A 26402-nucleotide genomic window follows, 5' to 3' on the forward strand; every position below is an offset into this window, starting at 1 on the left:
TTGGTTTGATTTTTTGGATTTTGTTTTCCCTTTTTTTTTCTTTTCCTCAAACGTCTTGGAATTTAAACTGTTTATCTGAGGATTAAACTAATTGCTTCTGCAAAATGCCATTCCCACACCATCTAGTGTACATCTGTTAACTGGGGAGGGATAACTGAACCAGTTGCCAGATGGTCTCTTGGATTTGGGTGGCGAGGAGCCAAGGAGCTGCCAGTTGGTGGTTTGTGGGGTTCTAGCAAAGAAGTCACGCTACATGCACATTCCCCTCGGTTACTCTTTTCTGCCTTAACGAAGATATTGCCTAATGCAATAAAGCAGCCATTAGCTGCCTCTCTGCACTCCCTCCTCCCCAAAAGGGGTGAGTTTATAAGCCTGATTTGTCTGACTGAGGCAGGCTTTTCCAGGAGCTCGGGTTCTCCGCACGCTATGTGTGCAAAGGCACTTTCTCAAGCATTTAGTCCCGTGTCTGCTGGCTGTCTCTTTCTATGCCATAGTGGAAGGAAGTTGCTGTGACAAAGCTGCTCTTTGAAAGGTGTATTTATAGCTAGAAACTCAAAATATCATTGTTTAGTCTTGTTTATCAAATGACACATATACATCTAAATGTAATACATATTGGCCCTCATCACACTGACTATTTTAAAAACTTCAACCTGAGGGCTGGATGCTGTACTTTGTATTTGAAAAGCATGTAATATTTGCCAGTGCTTGGAGTAGGACACAACCCCTGCTGTGCTGGAGAGAAGTGTTACATCAGAGTCTGAAGAGACTGTTCATAGTAGGGTAATACAGGTATCCTTACCAACACTCAGAACATCTTTTCCAGGACTGGACCAGAACTTGGATCCTCAGAGCTGACAGTTAGGTGGTGTGCTTTGCATGGGACTGCTGCGTGGGGGGACAGCCAGGGCATCCAGAACCCAGCCTGTTTCTGTTTCTGACTATGCCCTTGGCATTGCCTGTGGTGCCCATTAGCTGTCACAGTGGGTTGTGGAGTGAAAACCACCCATCTTGAAATGAGTTTGTGACAAAATGGCTTTCTTCTAGCTGAGGAGGTCTGGGGTGGTGCAAGCCGGGGCAAGTTTTTTTACCCCTTCTTACACCAGCAAAGTCTTCCCTGCCATAAGAAACTCGCAGGAGGGAGTAATTTATGGCTTCAGCATTTAAAAAAAAAACAGCTTGGCAGCTGAGATTTTGGTTTGCTGTCAGAAAGGTGGTGGACATCAACAAGATTCAACCAAAACCATTTGTTGGAGGGAAGTCAAATCAAAGGTTTCTTCTCCATTCTGCGAAGTGGAGCAACAGCATCTCTGAATTCACCAGTGTTGGGGTCACACTGTGGGGCTTCACACCCAGCCACACCGTTTGGCTACATTAAAGATGGTGTTAGATGCACTGCTGAGCAATTACTTGTATTTTGAGAGGTGATTTTTTTTTTCTTTAAAGGAAGAGTTTGGCAAGGGGCAGAAGTGGTGTGTGCTCCCTGGGCTGGTCTTACACCACTTGCAAAGCTCCCCAGGGTGGGTTCTGCTGGTGAACAAATCTCCTGACATTGCAAGTTAGTGACTGTTTCTAGATATGGCCAGTGCTGAAGTGCAGAGCTGAGATTCCATCTGTGAGGAGCTGCCCTGGGCATGTGCAGGTCAAAAAGCCCTTTGCTTTGTCTTGGAGAAATGCTTGGTCAAATTGTGCACAATCTTTGTTGGGACAATGGCTCTGTGGCATCACTTAGTGAACAACTCTTGGTGGAAGCAGGGCTGGAGTCTGTGAGACAGCTTGTGTGGGCATGGGAAACAGTCCTGGTCTGTGGAGCTTTCTTCCAGTTCACTGTGGTGCCCTGGGCACACTCCTGGTGATTCCCTGGCTGTACCTTGTGCAGCACATGAGCACAGCATCTGGCTATACAGGGAGGTATCTGTGCTACTGCTCCAACCCACATCCCTCTATTCCTCCTCTGGGGGAACAACAGGTTCCCTGCCAAGCCCCATTCTCTGGGGGAATAACACCCTGTCCTAAGGCTGCTGGCAGCAAGGAGCTGCCTAGCCAGAGACTCAGGAGATGTGAGGTACCTATGGCTTTTCCTTTTGCTCCAGCTTTAGTGTGAAAATTCATCTAGAAAAATACACCTGAACACTTCCCTGAGCAGGAGCAGGGAAGAGAGGGAAAAGTCTCTGAAGGAGCTCCCTTTACATTCCAGTTTAAGTTTGATCTGCCCCAGCCCTGGGAGTGCCACAAAACTGGCTTGTGGATGCAATCACCACTGTTGTCTATGTGTCCCCATTGTCCCTTGACTGCTGCGGCTCTCCTGGGACCACATCAAACCTGCTCCCAGTCCTCCTGCTGAGGCCTCTGTTGCCCATTTGGCTTTGTGCCTGCTTGGCTTCTTATGTACATGCCACACCAACGGAGAACAAAATTTGCATGTGGCACTGGAGGAAGCAGATGAATGGAGATCTGGGTTCAGAAGGGAGTTTTGTCTGCTGTCTACATGCAAGGATGTGGTTAAGACCTTGTCTGGAATTGCCAAGGAATATAAAGTAGAAAATAGCATACTTTCTTGGGAGTGGAGAAAGCAAAAAAATGTCCTGAACATGATCTATCAAGAGCACAGTGCTGCTGCTTGGATGCTCAAAGAGAAGGGGCCCAGAAGCTGCCCTTGGATATATCACCAAGAGTAGATATGGCAACGTACAAGCTCCATCAGAGGAGTCACACACTGCCTATCTTTGAGAAGGGAGCTGGTGCTTTCTCAGCTGCTTCTGAGAAACAGAAGATGAAATGTGACACAAGACTTCATAGCTATTTTTAAGGATGAATCAAAGAGATAAAGGCAAACTGGGATGCTGAGAAGGTGCACATATGGAAGAAGCTCCTTTATTGAAATTACAGGCACACAAATCCAGAAAAGCCTTGTGGGTTAGGTCTAGGTGCTGATTTTGGTAAGCTTCTTAATTGGCATGATCCCTCCTTGCCCGGGTTATGGGCGAACTGACCTTCAGCAACCTGGTTTGGGGATGAGCATTGCAATCCCTGAGGCTGGGTGGTGGCATGCGAGGGGCCCCGCTCCACAGGGCAGAAGACTGAAGGAAATGGTCAAGGGCAAAAATCTCTACTGTGACTCCCAATTTTCCAAGACAACACTGAGCTGGAATGCTTAAAGAGGATCCTTTGAAAATGACTGGTAGTGAAGCACTAGCTTTGGTTTCTGTACCCATCTGTTGCACTTTTAGGATGGTAGATGTTTAACGTGGTCCAGAAGCTCAGGGTTATTGCAGCCCTTGTGCAGAGACGATCCTTGGAGGCCACAAAAGCTGTGGGCAGCTTGGAAACGCCAGGCTGGCTTTTGGATGGCGTGTGGCTGTGCAGGGAGCCATCCTGCTGCGCGGGCCTGCGTCACTTCTTCAGCATCGCAGTCGTTAACGTGCAAGGAAGTTCAGGGCATCATCATTCAAAACTCTGTGTCTCTCACACAACAGGATTGATTTCTCCGAGCTCATTTGGAACGTGTTTGGGGGTCAGATGAGAAATGAAGCAGGATCAGAGCCAGCCTGAGGGAAGCTTCCATTTACGTGCATTTCTCTTTTTTCCAAAAGAGGTCTCCAGCATGTGTATGTTCAGCAGAGAGAGGTCTGGGCAAGGAGCACACCCTCAAAGCAATTCCAGTTCTGCCTTTGGGATATGCCTTACATTTCACACAAACTGAACTGGGTCCAATATGCTCTGCATGATAGAATATGGCTTTGTGAGCACGTTCATATGTGAGACTAGCATTAGTAGGCATTTGTGCTTCAATTTGTGCTAAAAGCCAACAGATGGGAAAAGTAAATGCCAGAAAACCAGGCCCTGATCAGGTGACTTGAGCTGTGCTCACACTGTATTTAGACAATAGGCTGTGTTGTGTATTTGGAGTCTGATCTTGTGAAAATGAAACCCTGCTGGTGCTAACCCACAGAGGCTTTGCACACTGGGAAAATGGCCAAATTCCTCTGGAAAATTGTGAACCTCCAGCTGGGAGAATTAATGAAAGTTCACTTTTGCCAAAAATGTAGAATTTCATCTCTTTGCATGAAAAAAAATTGGCTTTCGTTGATGGAGATTCCCCCTCTCCTGCCACCCCATCTCACACACATACACGAGGAGCATGGCAGTCAAATACCCAAACCTGCGGCAGGGATCACAAGTAATTTGTTCCTGTGTCTGCGAGGGGTAAGGTGAGAAGTCAGGGCTGCAGCAGGAATGGGTAGACTTCATGCTGAGAAACCCTTCCTAAATGTAAAGGATGGTATTGCCCAGGACATCTGTGGCACTGCAGGGTGAGAGCAGTGTGGTGAGCATGTTTGCAGCCACGCAGGTTTATACAGTCTGTGTTGAAGTGGGGAAACAGACTAGGGCATCTTTTCTAGCTCAATTTCCTATGATTTCTGGCACCTTCCAAGCTGTCTGTTGGGCAACTTGGACCCAGGTGCTGGAGGAAGGTGCACCGCTCTCCTGCTCCCAGCACTGCCTCCTGGAGTTGCACTGTTTTTGAGAAGCCTCATAATGATTGGCTTTTCATCAGTTGAATCTGGCTTTGTTTGGATGCTTCCTTAAGTCTCTCCATCCAAAGTGAGACCAAGCTTTTTCTCTTTGTACCAGCTGTGTAGGTGAGCTCCCAAAAATGCTGTGCCCTCTCCCACTGCCCAGACTGACTTCAGGGAGGCCAGATTCACAAGGGTAGCGTGTATGGGGCAAGGTCTCTAGAGGGCAACAACTCCTCAGTCGTCTGTGGTTCAAGACTTTCAGAGAATTTTGACCTAAATAACTTTCCCAGGCCACTTTTTCCAAGTTTTCTTCTCTAGCTTCCAACACAGTTTCTGAGTAGCAGTTTGCCTCCGCAAGGCCAGCTCTTCCCCTCCCCTGGCACAGACTGAAGGATCTCTGCTGGTAGCACAGGCCAGGGAAATGATGAGATGAGATTTCTCATTCTCAGATGAGAAATCCAGGCATTAGTTTAGTTTTTAAAGTGCAGCAAAGAGCATTTCAATGACTTTGCTCTTCTGGCAGAGCTGTCTGCCTGTTCCTGAACAGAAACCTAATCCAACTGCTCTTGTAAAGCTCCTATTTTCTTCAGTAGTCCAGAGGTAGAGTTTCTTGACAGTGACTCTCAGCCAAACTGGCTGATCATCACAACCTGACCAAGCACGGGCAGTTTGTCTTAAAATACAACAATTATATGCAGAAGTAAAAAAACTGAGCAGGATGCTCTGCTGTATCTTGCTGCCCTGCTTAAGGAGGATAGGCAGCAGGATGACCTGAAGGATGGGGTGCTGCTGTACTAGGCTTGAGGACTTGTCTGAAATCCAGCCTTTGACCTTGCTTCACTGGATTTTTGTTTGTCATGGGGAAAAGGGGACAATTCAAGATATTTACAAATTTCTAATGTGGAAAGGAAAAAAATTATTGGGGATCACTTAACACATAATATTTGAATGACCTTCAATGGGTTGCATTTAGGGAAATTCGACTAACTTTAAAAGAAAACCAGTATTTGGATCTAAATTTTTAGCCTCCTTGGACAATATTGCTACAGTTTCTAAGAATAACCTGCAGAAGGATTTTTCTCCTTTGGGGAAAGGTAGGTCACAGAGCTGTTGGAACTAGGGATAAGGGAATTGATTGCTTCTGTTGCAGGTGTGGAGCCATCACCCACTTCTTGCTTGGGTCCAGCAGGTTGAGTTTGCCCAGGCACATAGTTTTTGCTCCCTGTAATGTAGGCTTGTCTGCTCGTCCTAACAGCTAAAGGTTGCAGACTTCTGGCAATTGATGGAAAGGAGTATTTGGAGTTTTTGGTTCTGGCATACAGAGCAGTGGAGAGAGTGTGTGCAACATTCTTGGAGGGTCAGGGTGGCCAGGTGGGAGCTCCCCAAATTGTCTCCCTCCCCACGCAAGAGCTCCCCTGCTGCGGGATGGTGCCCTGAGTGGAGGGGGAGCTCCTTTGCCCTGGGCTCCTTTGCAGGTCTTGGCCACCGAGGGCTGTGGGGTCACAGTGTGAGTCCAGCTGCAGTCCTGGCTCTGGCTGCCACTCCCCAGGGCCTGGCATCCCACTTTTGGCTGAAGCACTGGCCTTGGGAACTGCCTTGCTGGATTTAACAAGTATGGGCTGTAGGGAGAAATGAGAACATCTTTAACATCCGCAGAGAGATTTGGGTCGTGCTTACGACTTGAATGTTTACTTGATGAAGAGTGAATTGCTTCAGTCCCCTTGCAGCCCTTGGGAACCACTTGTGAAAGGAATAGCAATTGTTCTCTGCTCAATTATTCTTATATAAGTGAATGCCTTGTGGTGGACATCCCCAGAATGGTGCATAATTGATGCACTTAACTGATGGTTACACCAGAAGGATCTCACTTTGCATGGCAGAGTGAGGGGAAAAGATACAAGAAGAGTTGTCCTGGGCCTCTGGGAGAGGGAGTGTGCAGTGGCTGTGTGGGAAGCTATTGTGCCCAGTGCAGTGACCTTGAAACATATTGAGCTTATTAGGAGTGCATGTTGACTCTGAGATTTCAGTGTGACTGCGTGGCAAAGCAGTCAGGCCAAAGAATATGTGATAATATTTTTTTAAAATGTGATAATTAGATAAAAGAAGAGGGAGTTGGAGTTTAGACTCGAAGACACTAATTAAATTCACATTGACAAATCAGCATATTGGTCTCATATGGATTAAAGCAGCTCTGAAATGCTTCTTTTGTTTAGATTACACTAATTAAATTCACACGTTTTGCCAATCCATAACAGTTACCTTGAAACACAGAAGGCTGAATCTAAAGCTTCAAAATGCACGTCAGTGAACGTGCCAAAGTCAGAGCATTTTTGCAGAGCAAATAGCTGAGGATTTTAAGAAATTTTGGGACTAATGTTTGTGAAGTTTTTATACCCTCGCAATTGAACACTGTCAAAATGATGCATGCTCTTACTTAAATGCTGAGTGCTTAACTGCAGTTTTAAATTATGCTCAGTGATGAGGTAATAAAGTATTTCAGCAAATATGTCTCAGAGGAGAACTTGAGAAAGAAAAAAGCCACATCTATTCCCAGCAGCCAGTCTTTTCAGGTCAGTATTTAAAAACCATAGGTCACACGTCAGAGAATTATGAGCTGCTGCTGGCAATATTTTTGGAAGTTAGGACTTCATAAATATATCAACTACTTGATGCAGGGCTGCCCCACAGCAGCCACCACTGAGCCAAAGCCAGGGGATGGGAGTTTTGAAATTTAAACTAATATTTGTGTTCTTTCTGCTGGGTTAAATCTGAAAAAAACTGAGCTCGTTGATGTGCACGTTGCCCAGAAAGGGGAGAGGTGTTGTCAAACTGGAGCACCCTGTGCTGGGCTGGTGGAGGCCCTTCCTGCAGGGCAGGGAGGTGCCTTGGGAAGATGGTTTTTAGCGTTGCAAGGTGCTGCTCCAGCCTCCCCTGGCTAGAGAGGAACCCAGGGGTGTCACAGCGTTGTGTTTTGTGCTGTACAGTCCAGGCAAAGCCTCCCTGTCATCTCTAAGGACAAAAATCTCAGTGTAAGCATTACTGCCTTAGCCTTAGGTGTGAGGGCCCCACAGTAATCCTGAGTCATCACCATCTCATCATTAGTGAATATTCTGTTTTCTGTCAGTAAACACAGTTTAACCACTTTACAATTAAGCTTCTTAAGATTCATAGCTGATGAGGGAGCAATTAGGACAGAATTTTAATGAATACACACAAACTGGGGGGTTCCTGCTGGGGGAAAGGAGAGGTTCAGGCTCTGTCTAGAAAAGGGTTCAAGGCACATGGCAGTAAAATGCACTTAACAAGAAACTCTTTACTTTGGGGCTAATTATGCTAATCTCTGCTGTGTTATCTGCTTCAAATCTGGCTGTTGAATGGACACCTGGACCTCAAAATCTATGAAGTGTGGAGGTTTCTACTGAAACTAGTGCTGCATTGTGCTCCTCCCAGAAGATTTAATAGTTACATGATTTGGTCCAAGTTCAGGGAAAATTTTGGGACTTTAATAAAGGCTGGACTTTAAATACATTTCCAGCTGCAGGTGGAAGGTGAGCCTGTGTGGGGCAGTGGGAAAGCCCAAGGCAAGGGCTCTGTGAGAATCTGGGGACTGTGAGGGTTGACAGAACTTCTCCTCAGAGGGTTTTCATCTCCGCTGTGGTGGTGTTTGGTTTTTTGGTGTGTGTGTGTGTGGGTTTTTTTTGTTTTGTTTTTGTTTTTTGTTTTTGTTTTTTTTTTTTTTTTTTTTTTTTTTTTTTTTTTTTTTTTTTTTTTTTTTTGGTTTTTTTTTGTTTGTTTTTTGTTGTTTTTTTTTTTTTTTTGGTTTTTTTTTTTTTGGTTTTTTTTTGTTTTTTGTTTTTTGGTTTTTTTTTTTAATCAAAGCACTGAAATACTGGTGGGTGGAGAGTGCTGTATAAATGCAAATTTCATTTGCCTCTGTCTGCTGTCAGCTGGGGTGCAGGTGAATCACAGTTCTCAAGCAGGGAATGATGAGGGAATGAATGAGCATTGTGGGGAACTTCAGCCCCTCAGGGGCTCTGCTCTCCCTGCTCTGGTTTAAACAGCTGTGGGGACAGCTGGGCAAGGGCACATGCCAGTGTTGGCACTGTGCCCCTGGAGCCCTCCCAGCACTGGTGTGGGTCACATCTGCAGGACTGTGTGTGGCAGCAAAAGGGGATGGCAAAGTGGCTTTGGCATTAAGGAGAGTCCACTGAGTCCAACACAGAGCAGCTGCAAGTCCTTGTCATCTTCAAACCTCTTTACAGATGTCGATTAATTAATCCTACCTAATCTGATCTGTTTTTCAGTGATTTGCCCTCAGTTATCACCAGCCAGGTTGACGAGTGACTGGCTGCTGCCTCACATGTAAAGTGAGAGCTCAGATGCTGAGAATCTTCTGCTAGCAGTCCTCATTTTGGGAAAAAAAATTGGTCTGTTGCAGTATACGTTTTCTGTCATCAGTGTTTGCCCGAGGTGGGATTTCTGTGCTGCCCCTGCCCTGCGCAGTGGTGGCTGGGCTGGCACCAGGGCAGAGGCTCCGGCTGGCAGGGTGCCCAGCGGGGAGGTGGCACTGTCTCTGATTTGGACCGAGGAGAGGCCAGTCCCTGTGCACAGCTGTCGCTTCTCTGGAATGGGTGAAAGTTCCTGCGTGAGCGCTGAAAGCTCTCGAGGGCTCCGGCTTTGTCTCTCACTCCGCGGGAGCCGCTGCTGCAGCTGGGCTGCAGTTCTTGTGCAGCTCTGCTGCTGACAGTGTCGACTGAGCTAAACCCACTGCGGCCCTCGGGGGTGGCAAAATGCTGACTGCCTCTGTGCCAGCCCTGCTGGGATCCAGCTGCATCCCAGGACGTTCCTGGCTGTGGATGGATGGCATTGGAGAGTGGGACTGAGCTGGGGGGCTGCAGAGCAGGTGGAGTTTGGGATGGCAGGAAGTAGGTCAGGAGGAGGGATAAAGTGCAGGAGGTTCAGCTAAGTTTTACCGACCTGTCCAGATGTGACATTTGTGCCAGCTAGCCAAAGCTCAAGGTAGATGCCACTGCGATTGGTTTTAAAATGCCCATTGTCCTGGAGGATGCTCAGGTCCTCAGCCCTTATCCAGAGAGGTCCCTTGGGAGATGGGCTGGTTCAAACCTCTGAGTGCAGGATTTCTTGTGAGGCTGCACCTAAACCACCACCCTGAGATGGTCATAAGAAGATTGGAAGTGGCAACTGTCCAAGGTAGCTGCAGGTCTGGAGCCATCCAAATTCTGGACAGCATGAATGCATTTTTGTTTTTTGTCTTGGATCAAATCCCTGTACAGAACGAGCACAGATGAATCTGCACCTTTCCCAGGATTTGCCATCCCTGTGTACCTGAGCTGTGTCGTTACACCTTGCAGAGGGTCTGTCAGTGCCACATCCCCAGCCTGGTTGTGTGGGGGACAGCCTGCCGCTGGAGAGACAAGCTGGGCTGGTGACTGCTGTCCCTGGAAGAAAAAGTGCTGAGCTGTGCATTGGAAAATTGCACAGAAAGTGAAGTCAAGAAGAAACTTGGGTGGGAAAGAATTAGTTAATTAAATTAATGATTGCACACTGCCAGTCTTCCTTCATGTGAGGGTTATGAGTGTGTAATTCAGGTAATAAGCAGAAGCCAAGGGCCCACCCTGCCCGTGGGTGGGCTGCAAGAGCAGAGAATCCTTGGGACTTCTCTGACCCTGGTGTAATTCAAATTGTTGTTGTTCCACAGTGCTTCCAGTCTTCTGGAAAATCAGCTACTTTTAGTTGTTGCCTGTCCCATCCTATGGCAAATGCCCGCTCCTGCTGATTACCCCTTCACTTTCAAAATAGAGAGCACCCACTGTCAAATTTGAGGATGATGAGCCTTGCTACACCTCCAACTTCTGCTGCTCTTGGTGAGAACTTGCACCTTGTGGGCACCCTGGGGCTGGCAGCTGTGGTGTCCCTGGACTATGTGGATCCAGGGATGTCACTTACCACACAAATACCTGCTGGTGGAGAGTGACTGGGGATGCTTACATGCACAACTCCTTTTTCCTGAGGCATTTTAGCTGCAATATGGCTCTTAAGATAAGTTTTCCCACCCTAAAGGAGTCTGGCAGGTATCACAGATGTCTTTTAGGTAACATAGCAACTCTTTTTTTTGGCTATTTGCAGGCTTCAAAGCCCAAAGCTGTCCTTTCTTTTTTCAGGACAAGCTATGCTATTAAAAAAAAAAAAAAAAAAAACCCCCCCCCCCCCCCCCCCCAAAAAAAAACAAACCCAAAACCCAAAAACCCAGACCAACAGAATAATTTGCTTAAGACTTGAATTCACAGCAGCAAGTAAGATATAATTGCACCCTTTGATCTTCAAAGATCTCATCCAGTGTGTGCTGAAGTCAGTGAAAGCCACTCTGTTTGACTTCAATGAACATTTATAATATACAACTCAGAAACATCCTTCCATTTTATCTGTACATGTCTGAAGCCTCTCTGGTGGAAATAAACTTCAGTATGTAAGTTTGGGTGTTTTAACATAATTTTATGTGGCATGAAAGTGTTTCATATTTGAACATGAAAGGAATAAAATTTGTTTGCCCTGAAAAACACTACTGCTATTAAAGAAGCATGTGGCATCAAGCCCAGATCACCTAGCAGGAGTTAATCCAACACTTGTAGCTGCACCAGTACTGCTGAAACGAGTGCTCAGTTGCTAATGAGCTGCTTGCCAAGCAGCATTGCTGCCATCTGAAAACCTTTCTGGTCCTTGGCATCTCCCTCTAAGAGAGATATGAGTTGTACAAACCCAGAAAATTATCTTCATTATGTCAGATTAATTCTGCACATAGTCCAGTGTTTTAGCCTACTGTAAAACTAGAACTATCTCTATGTAAATACACTAAATAATTATCTGAAATTTGTCTTGGTGTGGAGGTTTGGAGTTTTCCTTCTCCACTCCTCTGTACATCCTCAGCACCAAATGTTACTGACTATTCTGGAGGGGGAGGTTTAGCAGCATGAGGAAATTGTAACAGAAATCAAATATTAGTACAAGCATGTGTTTGGTCCATAGGAGTGATGACAGAGAATAATCTACTGTTGGAATAAGAATTACTAGCATTTCTAAAATTGGACCATGAAGAGGGAATGGTGAGTCATGATTGTAACCACTGTCTTTGAATTTTGCTTTTTAACCACCTGCTATCTGTTTGTTTTGTGGTGGAAAAGGCACGGACACAATAATTCCCCAATACAGGATGTGATGCAGCAGCACTTCTGAGATCTGAGCCTGTGGCTTTCCCCAGGATCCTATTTAATAAGGTATTGGCAAGCAATTATTTTAATTTTGATTTATATCCCTGAGAGTTATTCCACTCTTTCCCCACTCCTTAAAACCCAAGCCCACCTTGATGAAGCCCACAGGGTTGCTGTCCCTCTGACAGCTTCTTCTTTGGTGACGGGCACTGCAAGTGTGTTTTCCCCAGCAGAAAGATGCAGGCAGGAGAGAGGGTGTAGAAAGTTCAGGGCACAAACCTGGTGAGAAACCGTGAACACAGGTGATACTCCAGGGTACAGCTATGTGGCTGTACATGGATGGTTTTGTGATTGGTGTTTCTCTCTTGCTGCTTTCAAGGGAATTATTCTAGGTGAGGGATTTTCATCATGTCAACTGGATTCAGGACAACATGAGAGGAGAAGAGGATGGAGCAGCAAGCAGTGAAAGGAAAGTGCTTTCCATGGTGTGGGAGATGAAGGTGGCAAGGAGAGGGGCCTGTGTGGATGGGGTGCCTTGCAAAGTTTAGGTGCCAGCACTGGGTGGTTCTGTAAATCTTACTGCTGCTGCCACATGCATAACATGATGCTATTTTAGGAGAAACCTGGGGAACCAGATACAGCCAAGATGAGAGGTGGATACTGTGCCCATTGGTGTTTCTGGTGTTGCATGTCAGCATCAGTCCATGACACAGACACCTAATCCAGCATCACAGCTGGAGAGAGTAAATGCCACCATGTTCCCAGGAATATTTTGGAGTTCCTGCCATTAAAGATTGCCTTAAGTACAGATGGGATCAACTGGCCATAGCTCAATTTTAATGGTGCAACAGTGACAACCAGTGGCCAGCTGGGCTAATCCGGGATCAGTGCCATCCCTCCAAACCAGAGCTGGGATCCTTGGGGGTCAGGCTCCCGGGGGCCTGGAGTCACACTGGCACAGCTCTCTCCAGGCACTGAGAGATACCCCACCACAGAGGCTTCTGAGCATGGCAGGCTTTGATGTTTCCATCTTCTGGGTCATGATCCCACATTGCTAATGGGCGAAATGTTAGTGTAGCATTTTGGGACTGAATTTCTGCTACTGACCACTCAGCTGCCAGAACAAAATTTGAGGACATTTGGTGTAAATGTGTGGAGAGGACAGAGCACAGGTGGGAGATGGGTTAAGCCTCTAATGATACCAGTTTATATTTGGAGTTGTGCCTCACCTCCAAAAACTTTTGTTTCCTTATTGCACCCTGTTCTGCCTAAATGGACGTGATCTCAGGCACAGCACAAAACAGTACATGGTTGAATGTCTCATGTAAGACTTTGTTTTTCCCTCTCCTCAAACTCAAAGAAATCATTTAGACCCCAAAGTGCTTGTCCTGCGCTTTGTGTACAGAGAAACCCATGGCTGACCAAACACTTTTATTGCAAGAAAAGCAGAAATTCCCCTGCCTGCCTCCACCTGGGCACTGCTGTATCCCACTCACAGCATCCCAAGGACTCAGTGCTGCGCCTAGCACATCATCCTAGTGCAGTCTTTCCCCTCCCAAGAGAAGTTTGGGGCTGTGTGGGAGCTGGCGGGGCTTGAGGTCCTCCTGCTCCTCCACGTCTGCCATCTGTTTTGGGCAGGCCTTGGTCCCTTTCCCAGGGAGGTGACAGCATCCCTTCCCAGGGCCACTGCAGGGAGGGCACATGGGGGAGGGCAGCATTTGCTTTTTGGCAGTTCAAAGGCTGCTGCTCCTTGTTGCTGCTCTCAAATCTGTCGATGACACAGATGTGGATATGTGGTGATAGCACAAACTGTGGTTCTGTAAGCAAGGGTCTGAACAGCTGGAGGACTGCCAGTAAGGTGCCACTTGCAAGATCTGGACATTTGAGAATTTAGGATAAAGGTAAGACCCTTGTGAGCTGGCCCAGGCAGCCCAAGGTTATTGACCCTCCTTGTGCAGTGGCTGGTGTTGGGTCAAGCTGTCCCAGAGGCACCTGTGATGCCCTATAGGGGGTCTCATTTTGGACATTTTGGGTCTCAACAGCTAAATTTTTCTGAAACCCAGAAAGCTTTGGGGAAAACTTTTTGGTCTTTCTTGTCCCAGTGCAAATGTGTTGTATGCCCCAGTTTGGTGAGTTGCAGCTACCAGTGGTATATGATGCTGATGTCCCACTGCAGTGTTGGTCACCTTAACTGAGACCAACTCATTTAATGGAAGTTTGTAGTTTATAAGATCTTAAATTGTGTCCTCCCTAGCCACTTTGACCTCTGGGTCCCTTTGAAAGAATTCTGGTTTGTCTTGAATGTTTAAATTTAATAATTAATTTAGAAACTCAAGAGTTTGGGCTACAGGAGCATCCGGGCACGACGTGGATCTGCTCCGCGGTGGGGAGAGTCCGAGCAGAGCGCAGCCAGCGCCGGGATGTGCCCTGGGGCTGGGGAGCCGGGAGGGAGCCGGGATGGAGCCGGGATGGGGCCGGGATGGAGCCGGGATGGAGCCGGGATGGAGCCGGGATGGGGCGCCGGGATGGCCGGGCAGCACGGCCCCCTCTCCCCGCGTGCCCGGGGCAGGACCTGCTCTCTTCCTGCGCCTTGTTTCCCTCACCAGACTGGGCTACAAGGAAAAAGTAAAACAGGAGGTGAAACCCTTTTACTTCTGTTTGTTAATCTTTCTTCTTCTTTCTTTCTCCTTTCTTTTTTTCTCCCCTTTCTTTCTTTCTCTCTCTCTTTTTTTTTTTTTTTTTTTTTTTTTTTTATTAGCAGGGCTCCTTTTTTCTCTCTCTTTTGCCTCAATAGAAAGAAAAAAAGTTTTGTCAGCACTCCTGTTTCTTTTGTTGTTTTCTTTTTCTCAGAAGTCTTTTCTGCTTTTATCCTAATCCCAGGCATGCATGAGGGAACAGTTGTGCTCTGTTGTTTGTCTGTTCTGGTAGTTTTGAACCAGTAGGACTCCTGCTTTGTTCTCTTTATTTTCTGAACACAGAAAGGTAAAAGAGTAGGAATAGCGATTGAAACTCTTAAGAAGAGAAACCTTCGATATTTATTTAGATTTAATTCATTTTTTGCCATGTTGGTAATAATTAAGGGATGATGACAAATAAAAAAAAAAAAAGAGGGGGGAAAAAAAGGAAAAGGAAAGAAACCTTTTTTCACTCCCCTGAGATCCGAGTTTTGCTACCCAGAGCATTTTTGACTTGTACCTCTTGAGAGGCACGTTTTTAACTCTGTTGTCCAATTTATTCACTCTCTGGAACCAGACAACAATTTAACATATGCCAGGGTTGTTTTTTTCCCCTAAACACAGAATTACTCCTTTGTAGAGCTGCCTTTATGATTTGAAAAGCAGTGTTAGCCTGGTTTACCTGATGTGATGTCAGCCTGACTTTCAAGTCACATCTCAGTTTTAAGCCTTATATTTGTGGCTTTAAATGCACTCTGGTGCTTCTTTTTGAGGGGCTTGTGCAGAACTATCATTAAAGCTTTATTTAAGATTTTCCAGGTATTTCTTTACTAGTTGGGCATGCTGGCTGATAAACTGCCTGAAATGTTTTAAAAAATTAAACTAAAACTAGCATGGATCCATCTGTCTCTGTTTCATTCCTGCAAAACAAACCTTTTATGATTTTGGTATCCAACATGTGCTTGTTCTCCGTTGCCATGGAGATGCTGTAGGCCTGAATTTTTTTTCACAGGCTCTTACGATGAAGTTTTTTTTGAAAACTGTTTTGATTAATTTTTCCTCCACTTCAACTTCTCTCTCACTTAAACTGTTTTCCCCTTTTGTTTCCCACTTGATTTATGGCAGGTCGCTGTCATTTAAATAGATGCGCGTTTTGAAATTCCTTCTTTCTGTTCGAATGCAAAGAAAAAAAAGAGAAAAAAAATAACCCATGCAAGTCATGCTCAAAGACTTGGTTATTGTTGCTTGTTGGATTTCTGCTCTCTGTGGTTGTCGGGCCTAATTCAAAGTAATTCAGGCTACTCAGTGGGGGCAGTGCATAGCTCCACAGGAAATTATGATAGCAAAAGTCTTCCTGTAGAGCTCTACACTTGGCACTACAAAGTGCCTTGGGCTGCAGTTACCTGAATAGGGTTGAATTAGACCAGACAACCGCATCATCCCACTTCTTAATCTATTAGAGCGATATACAAGTGGCAATTGTTGATTGCAAAAATGGGATTAAGAGGCTCTTCAAGTGAATTGATTTTCTTGTGAGAACAAAAAGAGGAAAGAGAAGGCTCGTTTGAATCACACAGCCAGCAAGTTTCGTGAATGGGTTCCACTCCAAATGTTAGAATTAAAGCAACCAATATTTCCCCATGGAGCATGCAGGTGAGAGGAATAAACTGCTGAAAAATAGAAAATTATGTCTAAAAGTTTGCAGTGCTCTCAACAAATCGTGGCTCTTCCCCCACTCTTCCTCCCTCCCTCCCTGCTCCAGGCAGCAGAAACAACAAATCCTTGTTTCAGCAAAACACTTCATTGCTCTTCATCAGCCTCTGCTTATTGTTCTTTAATCTTTATTTTTACCCACACATTTCACTTATTTATTTTGCTTTATCTCCGGCAAGAAATAGGGTGAGAGAACAGCTGCTTTGACTCCTACTGGTTTTCCCTGAATCTTTCCACTTCCTTCTTCCCCCCACCAAGACCAAAGCCAGTGCCATGTCTCTCCCAAGGGATCTCCAAAATCTGTTGCTGGCATTGCTCCACAGCAGCACCCCACAGGGATTTCACCCTGTCCCCCTGGTGCCTGCTTTTTTCCTCATGGCTACTGTTTTCCCTGAAACCACAAGTTTTGTGTGTCATAAATTTCCCATTAACCTGAGTGTGTTGTCCCCTGGGAAGAGCAGAGGCTGGCATCTACCTTCACTAGGATGGGTCCTGCTATTCATTTTTGGGCAGTTCTCAGTGATGCTGGAAATCCTTTCGCCTCAGCTGGAAGACAAGCTGGTACTGGGCTGCATAGCAAAGGTAGTGGAAGGCAAGTCCTGCCCTGGGTGTACTGGAGAGCAGTGCTCAGGCAGGGCTCACTGTCAGCAGTGTGGAGAATAGAAATGACACCCAGCAGGAAAAAGGAGCTGCTGGAGCAGATGGAGGGAGCCTGGTGCTGTTGTTTGCCTTGGGAAGGGACAGTGGGGAGGGTCCTCTCTCAGACACAGGGATGAGAATCCTCCCCTCCCACCATAAAAGCATGAGATCTCACCCTGGGTGCTGGCTCCAGTGCAGGGGTGAAGGGGATGAGCAACTTTCAAGCGGGCTTCAAAGATTTTGGGGCAGGGAACAGTCGGCTGACCTAGACCTTGCTCTGTGGGTTGGAGGGTACATGCTCCTCCTCATCATGTTATCACCAGCACGTCTGTTCAGGCTTGCTATGGAGTTGATTTGCCCTTTCTTTAAATTTGCTATAGCAGCCTTGTTCCCTCAGCTGGACCCTGCTTGGGATGGGGCTTGAGAAGTGTCTCAGAGCAGAAAGGATTGATGGAGTCGCTGCTGTGAGCTGGAGGGGGCACAGCCACCAGGGAGGCTCTCACATGATGTTTTGGGAAGGGGCAGAAGTAAATTTGGAGCAAAAGCACTATCTCAATGCTTCACTTAACAATTCTTTTTTATTTCAGGGGATAGTTATGTTGTTGCAAAACTTTTCCTTTTGGGTAGGTAATTGTAGGATAGGGATGAACTTTTATGGCATCAGAGACTCCTCTTGCACCCCAAGAACCCCCTATGTGTGTTTAGAAGTGCTGCAAATCCAAATGAAACAAGACCAAATGTGCCTCCTTTGGGAGGTTGCATTCATACTTCCCTGAATCCTTCACCATGAGCAGCCACTTTTTCTTTTCTTAGCACATTCCAGCCCTTCCCACCTCAGCTCTCACAGTTTTAAGGGGTGCTGTTTCCAAACCACACTTGCATGTGTTTCCTTTTTTCAGCTCTTCTGCCCCATGGAAAGATTTTTCCCAGGATGCCAAGGAGCACCCACTAAGTGTTAGCATCCATGAGGAGCAAGCAGGCACAAATTTTTCCTTTGCAACAACGTCACCAACTCTAAGTGTGACCCGGTAATTGCTCTGTATTTAATTACCCAGGATTGCACCAGGTCCGTGTGCTGTATTTGCGTGTGTGCTATCAATTATGTCATAATAAATGAATTTCCTTTTCAGGATTCCCTGCAGCCGATGGCTGGGCTTCTGTTCCTCCTTGACTGTTCTGACTTTGAACAGGTTTATTCAGCTGTTGTCTGCTAAGCCCTACAGAAAAGAACAATAGCTTCTGATCTGCCTTTTATGGGTTATTGGAAACTGGTGGTCCGCACTACAGCTTTGGTCAGTGATTAACCAGAGTGAAAACAAACTACACAAGGCTAAGTTGATGTTGGAGGAGGAATGAACCCACTTCATTAAGGCTTTAAGAGGAAACCTTTTCTTCTTCAATGCTTGTTCACAACTTTTCAGGTCTCTATTTAATCACGTAATTCTCTCTAAGTAGGAAGAGAAGCTTGCCTCACAGCGAGAGGTCTTTTGCCACATGACAACTTAGAAAGATAAATTATATATAAATATCTTCATGGTTTTGTGGAAAGGAAACTAAATTCAGTTTCACTGCATGCAGCTAATTTACCAGATTCTTAGGTGCTGTGGGCATCCCATGTCCATTGCAGGTAGAGAAATTTTTGCTGAAATTGCCTTAACTTTTGGTGAGAGTCTGTGTGTGTAGGGTGAGCAAATCATATCTGATCAGTGCCAGACACAGGCAGCTGACAGGGGCCGAGGGCAGATGAAGAGGCAGCAATAATAGCAACCCTCCTTTACAGCCACTGAGAGAAAATGGAAGTGCTCCTCAGGGTGGGGTTTGTTACATCTTCTGGACATATTGAACCCTCCTGCATACTCGGGTGTGTTTGCTGTTGGCAACCCAGGGAGCAGAAATGAAAGACAGGAGATTTAGGGTGGATGAATTTGGTGCTGGTGAACATGATGAGTGACTCCAGCCCGTGAGGTCCAACCCTCGTGCTGTGCTGGGTAATCACACAAAGTGCATCAAGTTGAGGCAGCCTCTGGGCTTTTGTTTAGTGTAATTTATTATTTAATTTTTTTTAGCATGCCAGTTAATTATGGTTTGGAGAGCATATGACTTTAACCCAAAGCACAGCCTTAATAAATCAACCCGCTGGCTTCTCTGTGGGTATCCAGCAGCAGCAAATTCTGTTTTTTTCTACAGCCCCTGCTTTTCCAGCACTGCAGGCAGCAGCTCCTCCTGGCTATCAGTGCACATCCAGGGAGGATAACATGGATACCCTGGGAAACGCAAGGGAGCTGCTTGCTGGTCACCTTTAGCAATTCCTGGTGCACAGCAGAGATCTTCATCAGGTAGATGTCTGAAATGGTAAGGGGTATGTGTTAAACTGGTGCTTGTGGCATGGGTGTGGCTGGCCCAGGCTCCTGTTCATCTGTTGGAATAAACAGGGATTTGTTTGGGGGCCAGGATGAAGTAGGTTGCTGTTGAATGTATGCAGGCCATACATTCTTCTGGTCTTCTAATTTTCCCCTCTAAGAGCTCCAGTGGTGATATGTAGGAGATTCCACTGAGCAGAGATGACTGTACCCCTGGGCACCTGCTGCAGGCAGGGCTGACCCACCTGGGTGCAGTCTGCCTTCCCTGCAGTTCATTCAACACCCTGAAACTCCCCATTCAACACTCCAAATTCAGCAGGAATCCTGGATCCGAGTGCAGCTGTGCTCCCAAGATCTGGGGGCACAGAGGCAGGGCGAGTCCCTGTGTGCACCCCAACACCTGCAGGTTTTCCAGGGCTGCTCCCTCCTCCTGCCAGCCTGAGTCAGTCCTGTCCCTGAGCACTCTCCCAGTCTAACAGGCTGGATGTAGCACTGCCCTTCCACTTGCCTCAGATGATGCACGTTGCTCCTTTGCACCCATCTGTTAAACTTTGTGAGCACAGCACGGACCTTGATGAAAGGACATTTGAGGAGGAATCTCTAGTCCCAGTGAGACAGAAGATGAGCAAGGAAGTGTGACTTTGCTTGGGGCTCTCTCCACACATGGAGAAGCCATGGAAAAGGTTTTGCTCTGCTCTTGGGGCAGGAGTGCACTGAGAAAGGATGGACCCATCTGGGCTAAGAACAGAAAAATCATCACTCCATTCTTGTGGGAATGATGACTGCAACTAAACAGGTTGGGAAATAAGGGAACAAAGAGGGTAAAATATATGTAGAGATCTCCCATTTCTCATGAAATCAAGAAAAATAATGGGTGATCATTTCCTCCTTAAATTAAACAGCAGGGGCACAATTTTTCCTCCAAAGATTAATTGTGAAGCATGATTGTCCATAAAACTATCATTTTGTTTTCTCCAGGTGTTTTCTAAATTGATTAATTTTGGGTGCAGAAATGTTTAAATATTTCATTAGCTGAATTCTTTGAACTCCAATTAGAGAAGCCTGTTGAAATAATTCAATGAAGTGCTTTGGTATGAGTGGAGGATGGAGGGGCAGTAAAACTGGGGTACTGGGATGGGAGCAGCCTGGATTTGCAGCAGGTGAGGATCTGTCCCAATGCAGGGTTTGGCTATTAAATTACAGTGCTAAGCTGTCTCAATTAATAATTAAAATGTATATTTAAATAATGCATCAAAGGAAAATGCCTAAATTGCAAACTTGAGATTTTTGGGGTGAGCTCATGTTCAGACTCGGGCCTCACATGTGGAAGGATTTCAGATACCTCATGTACCAACATTAAATGGGAATTTCAAAAGCTTTTGCTTTTGTGTTAAAATGATGAAAAGAGATGTAGGAAAAGAGACTGCTGAGCTCCTTGGAGTGTTTGTGAACAAAATAGCACCTTTTTGGGGAAACAAAGACAATCGTTCAGAATCTATCAAACAGTTTATGCCTCAAATACCACAAAAATTGGGCAGCAAAAAGTGTGAGAGAACCTTCAGATGATTCCACCAGGGGGAAGGCTGGCTTGCAGATCGAACAGAGAACACAAGAAGCAGATGTGCCTTGGACAAAAGGATTATCAGACTAAGAGCCATTTGGGAGTCTGCAGCTGAATGAGGAGGAGAAACTGAAGCAGAGTGAGACTTCCAGCAGTGTTTAATTTCTGGCACAGAGGTGTCCTTGGAGGCAGTGCAGGGTCTCACGGCACCAACCAAGACCTGCAGGTGTACCTGGAGGTGCAAGATGCATGCATCATTCCTGCAGTGAGGTCCAGTGCCTTCCTGTGCCCGTGGCAGCTGGCACCAATCAGTTCCTGGCTGTAATCAAGCATTCTTGGCTTTTCTCAGAACTTGTGTGGTGCTGGGTGGTTTTTGCTCTCAGACATCTCTGCTGAGCCAGGCCAGTGGCAGAGCTGCCTTGAGCAGGCACTGCCTTTGCTTTGGCTGGAGAAACAGAGGAGTTGGGCTTTCCCAGGATCATGTCCCTGCTCTGCTCCGGGGATGGCACTGCCAACTTTCACCCATCCTGCACGAGCCTAGCACCTTCCCCTTTGGGTGCTTGCAGAGAGGCAAACTTGCCTCCTGCTGTCAGCTCCCAAATCCTCCTCTCCCCGTGTCCGCCCAGGGATGGGGTTGGGTGGCAGTGGCACGCTCAGGCTGGCTGTCACCATCGTTTCACCCTGCCTGTGGGGCTTGGCCACACTGATGTCGGTCTGCTCTGCCTCCAAACACAAACTCTCTGGGGCTGAATAGAGGGGATTCCTCAGTGCAAAAGGCTGGCTTTGCCTTCACACATGAGGGATTTGCTCCAATATGCTTTGATGTCCTGCAAGGAAGCTGCTGCAGCATCAATGGCATGTAACACAGTGACACATGTAGGGCCCGAGGGCCCTGGGAGCAGGTTTAAATGAGACCATTGACTCATCCACCCGTGCACATGACTGCCATGGCAGGAGCCCAGCCATCGATTGAGCTGTCAGTGTGTGCCCATGGACCACATCTTGGTCTTTCTGTCCTGTGCAAAAATGACTGGTCTTGGTGCACTGGGCCTGATCCAAGCCTTGGAAAAATATTTGGCTACTCAGGAAGTGACTGAGGGGTACAGGACCTGTCCACTGTGTGTGTAATTACTGCAACATGGCTTTCTCAAATCTGTTGAAATGAAATAATTTAAACTGCAAGTTGTTTCCCTCCATAGGTGAGCACTGCACAAAGGAAAAAGTCTGCATTCAAGGTTATTATTACACCCTGGGGCTTTGGAGATGTTGTTCCTAATGGAGAAAGAAGTAGGCAGTGTTTAACCAACAGAGGAAATAGTGTTTAACCATAAGCATGTCTCTCTAATTTCTGCTCACAGTCCTAATGATGAGTGGGTCTGAGCATCAAAGGCAATTTTGCTGAGGCCAAGACCACAGGGATTTCGTCCCTTTTACCAGGGGACAAGAAAAGTCACTGCTTTCCAAGGACAGATTTTTCCCCAGATTGCTGCTGCTAGTCCAGGCTTCTCCAGATGGAGATGGCCTTGGAGGCTGTGGTCCAGCCTGAAGCTGGGAACTGCATTAGGAAATGCACGGTCAAGTGTGAAGCAAGGAACGAGGTTAAGGCTGCGAAGGAGCTGGCTCTGCTAGCTCTGCACCCCCTGTGATGGGCACCCCCTGTGGCACAGGCTGGCCCTGTGTGCCCTGTGCCCTGCAGGAACCCACCTGCAGGAACCCACCTGCACTCTCCACATGGGCTGGGCAAGACGAGTGGGGAAGAGTTTGCTGTGGGAGAGTGTTTTTAGCCCTGTTCTCAGAACTTAATTTCATCATGAGAGTGCTTCTCTTAAAATGCAGATGGGGAGCTTCTACTGCTGGGTTGGACACTGTTGTCCTCTGCCACTGCAGGTTGCGTTTCCATCAGCCTCTGGCCTCAACAGCCAAAACACAGCATTCCCTATGGAGATGCTCAGTGGAGGAGCTGGAGCTGAAATAAAATCTCCAGCTTTTCTGGAGGATGCTAAAGGGGTGAGGGCTGTGGTGGGGTGGGGATATGCAGGGTGCAGCTTTGCAGCTGGGACGGGAGGGAAAAGCCAGTGAGTGCTGGTGATGCCTCCTCAAGTGCTTCTCTGCACCCACTGCTTCCTTCCAGGACTCTGGGGACGCTGGAGAGCAGTGGTGGGGCTCTGGGGAATTAGTTATTTGCATTTAACTCACTTCATCTTCCATTGGAAAAATGGCATGCACAAGCATGTATGTAGTTTTCTCTATAATTATATTTTTATATGTGTGTGTATATATATATATATATATATATATACGTATACTGTATACACTCTGAAGAATTCTTGTGAATAGGCATCTTGGAGGGTAAATACAGGACTGAAACCAAGGAATCTTAATTTTGGCTCAAATTTTGGCTATACTGTTTCTATAGAGACCAAAAGGAAGCTTTGGCTCCCCCACTCAGCTATTAAAGTTTAGTGCATTGAAAACTGTCTTCATGCTGTGATACCCTTTCACAGAGTAGAATAGGGTCTGAGCTAATCCATGAAAGTTGTCATGCTATGAACTAGTAGTCAAGCTTTTTCCTTTCAATTGAGTCTAAAACTATACTGTACTTCACACTTGATTGGCCCTTCAGATGGCAGGACTCAATATCCCTGCTGGAAATAAGCTCGTCTTCACACAGTGATGTTGAACGTGGAAAGATCTTGTTTCTGTGGCATAATTACTAGCACCGCAATATGAAAGTCGTCAGGATGAGACTTCTTTTTTTTTTTTTTGTCTAATTAATATATACCAAACTTGGCTTTCTTCTCCTCAAAGGCCGGTGAGGTTTGGGTGCTAGCAGCATGCCAAGAACCTGGACCTGGGCACAGGCTCCCGCTTCTGGGGAGCTTTCCTCTCCTCAGTGTTGCACATACAAATGTAGCAAGGCAAAGTTATCATCTGCACACCCGCCTCAGCCTTCCCCCATTGAGTGTACTGTAGCAAAGGTAATGAATGGGTCTTTTTTTTTTCTCCTTTTTTTCTTTTCTTTTCTTTTCTTTTCTTTTCTTTTCTTTTCTTTTCTTTTCTTTTCTTTTCTTTTCTTTTCTTTTCTTTTCTTTGTTCCTTTTTTCTTTTCTTTTTTTCCTTTTTTCTTTTCTTTTTTCTTTTTCTTTTCTCTCTTTTTTTAAAAGAATTTTATTATTTTAAATTTTTTTCCTATTGTCTATAAAGATAACGATATAAAGCAGGGTTTTGCACTGGGGCAATTTTTTTAATGAAATCAGCCCGTTCCTGTGACCTTAGCTGCTGCTCGTGCGTGTTCTCAGGGGCTAAATCGATCGCAGGGACAGTGGACTGTCATTAAGATGGAGCAGCCATGAGACTCTCGATTAAGACTTCACTAGTGAAAAGTTACTGTATTTTTATGATTAAATTTTTAAACGGGGAAAAATGCCTTGAACTGTATAGACCAAAAGGGGGCACCAAGGTATTAAAAAAAAAAAAAAAAAAAAAAAAGCGGTGTTGGTTTGGGTAGCGTTACCTTTGCAAACTCTGGCGGTTTCTACCATGGCTTTCTTGCTTAGTGTAGTTCCTAAACAACCACCACAACAAACCACAAATTTCTCCTCAAAGTTTATGCAAATTCCCAGTATTTTCACTCTTTTGATGTGACTGATTCAGCTGGGGAGGCTGCTTTGGGGATTTCTTCCAGTCTTTTTTTTTCCTAATCCTCATCAGTTAATTTTTTAAGATTTGTAGAGGTTTTTAAATGTAGAGTGGAGTTGAATGGATTTTTTAAATTCAGGAGTGATGTTTTAGAGAATAAGCACCAGATTAATTTAGTTACATAAATTCTTAAAGTGCTGTCTTCTTTTTCTGGAGTTAGTCATTGTTGCCTCTGTCATTGCTTTTAAACGGAAGTTTGCTGTTTCCTTTGGTATGAATTTCTCCCTGTACTGGGTGTAGGAGGATTTCTCCTTAGCTGGCCGTGGGATGAAGAGGGGCACAGGTAGGGACAGTGTCCCCCCTCCATTTCAGAAACCAGCTCTAGTTACCAGCAGCCTCATTTGTGCTGCTGTGACCAGGACAAGGCACAGGCACTGGAAGAAATCCTGCCCTGTGACAAACAGGACCCCAAGGGTCTCTTCTCACACTGCCACGAGAAAGGGACGAAAGTGCAGAACAAACCTAAATTTCTTCCATTTTCCATTCCTGTCCTGTAGGCAGATTTGGTTAAAAGCCTTCTCTCAGTGAAAGGCTGCAGCACAGGGAGGGTGCAGAGCAATTGTGTTCTCGAGTCTGGGGGTTTTTCTTCTCTCGACTGCACGGAGGTTTATAGTGCTCAGTTTATAATCTCCATTTTTTTACAAGCATCTAGCACGTAAAATCCCAGTCAGATGATTACAGCTATTTTGTAATCACTGTGTTCTATTTGTGCTTTGTAGCTCTGTTTAAACAAAGTCCTTTCATAAAATTTTCAGATTCAATTATTTTTCACACCAAATTGGAATAAGTTTGTTTTCCTTACTTTTTGCAACCACCTTTATTGGTTTTTAAATAATTTAGAAATGAAAGATGGGGTGTTTTCAAGCACTGAGTACAATGTTTTATAGTTTAATTTGTACTGAGACCTAAGCCTTTTTTTTGTTTTGTTATGTTACCTAATTTATTGGATCATATATTGTATAATGCAAGTCAACTGAATAGCTGAGGTTACATTAATAATTTTGATACATGTGGCTAATTAGTTTGTATTTTCTATGGATCCCAATTAAAGAAAAAAAGCAGAATCTACATATCTAGTTTAGATTTCTGCAATAATGTTAAATGCAGTAAATACCTAAATACAACTATTCATACAAAATTGTGAAATTTACTTTTAAAATATAAATAACATGGTGCTATTTTTTAAAGGACTATCCCTTTGGTATCTCACAATTTGTTCACAATAGAGTACACTTGTCTTATCCATCCGTCGTTTAATAACAACACCTACAAAACTGCAGGGCATGAACCTGGTTTGTTCTCCGGTTTAAGAAATGGCATTTTGATCCCATCAGCCACCTCCCAAGAAATGTAAAGTCGTCGATGTTTTGGTAGCAAATGCTTTGTAAGAAAGTGTGGAAAGAAGGAGAGACTTTAATACCGTAAACTATCTCAAAAATTTAGTTGCAAAAATCATTTGTTTGTCTAATTTTCCTCTTGCTGTTTTGCTGCAGTTTTAAATTACTCCATGATCTCAGTATATTAGTACAATATTTTAATTTAGTTTTTCCAACTAACTGGTTCAAAATAGTTTCTGCATTTAAAAGGTTTCCTTCTGCTTTTGCAGTTTACTTTGAAAAATAACCACTAAAGAGCACTAAACATCAGCTATTCATTTCATGATTATGATAATAATAATAAAAAAATAAATTAGAATCTTTCTATTGAAAGCACTAAAATATTGTGCCTTTACCTTCTGCTGTCCCTGTTTGGCTGTACCCTGTCCAGCTCCGATCAGGTTTTAAAGGTCTGCCATAATTTATTGAACCAGTTAACAAAAATGTGTAGGTAAAGAAAACCCATTGAAACATTAACAGGAACCACTTCAAGCAAGAGCTGCAGAAAGCTGATTTATCTGGTCAAATTCCCTTTCTGCAATGAATATTATTTTGCTCTAGAATAAATGTAAAATTTATTAATTTTTTTTGTGGGAAGCAGAGAGGGAAAAAAAAGAGAGACTTTCTTAGTTT

This window comes from Passer montanus, unplaced genomic scaffold (assembly GCF_014805655.1).
Source record: "Passer montanus isolate IOZ18808 unplaced genomic scaffold, ASM1480565v1 scaffold49, whole genome shotgun sequence".
NCBI lineage: Eukaryota > Metazoa > Chordata > Aves > Passeriformes > Passeridae > Passer > Passer montanus.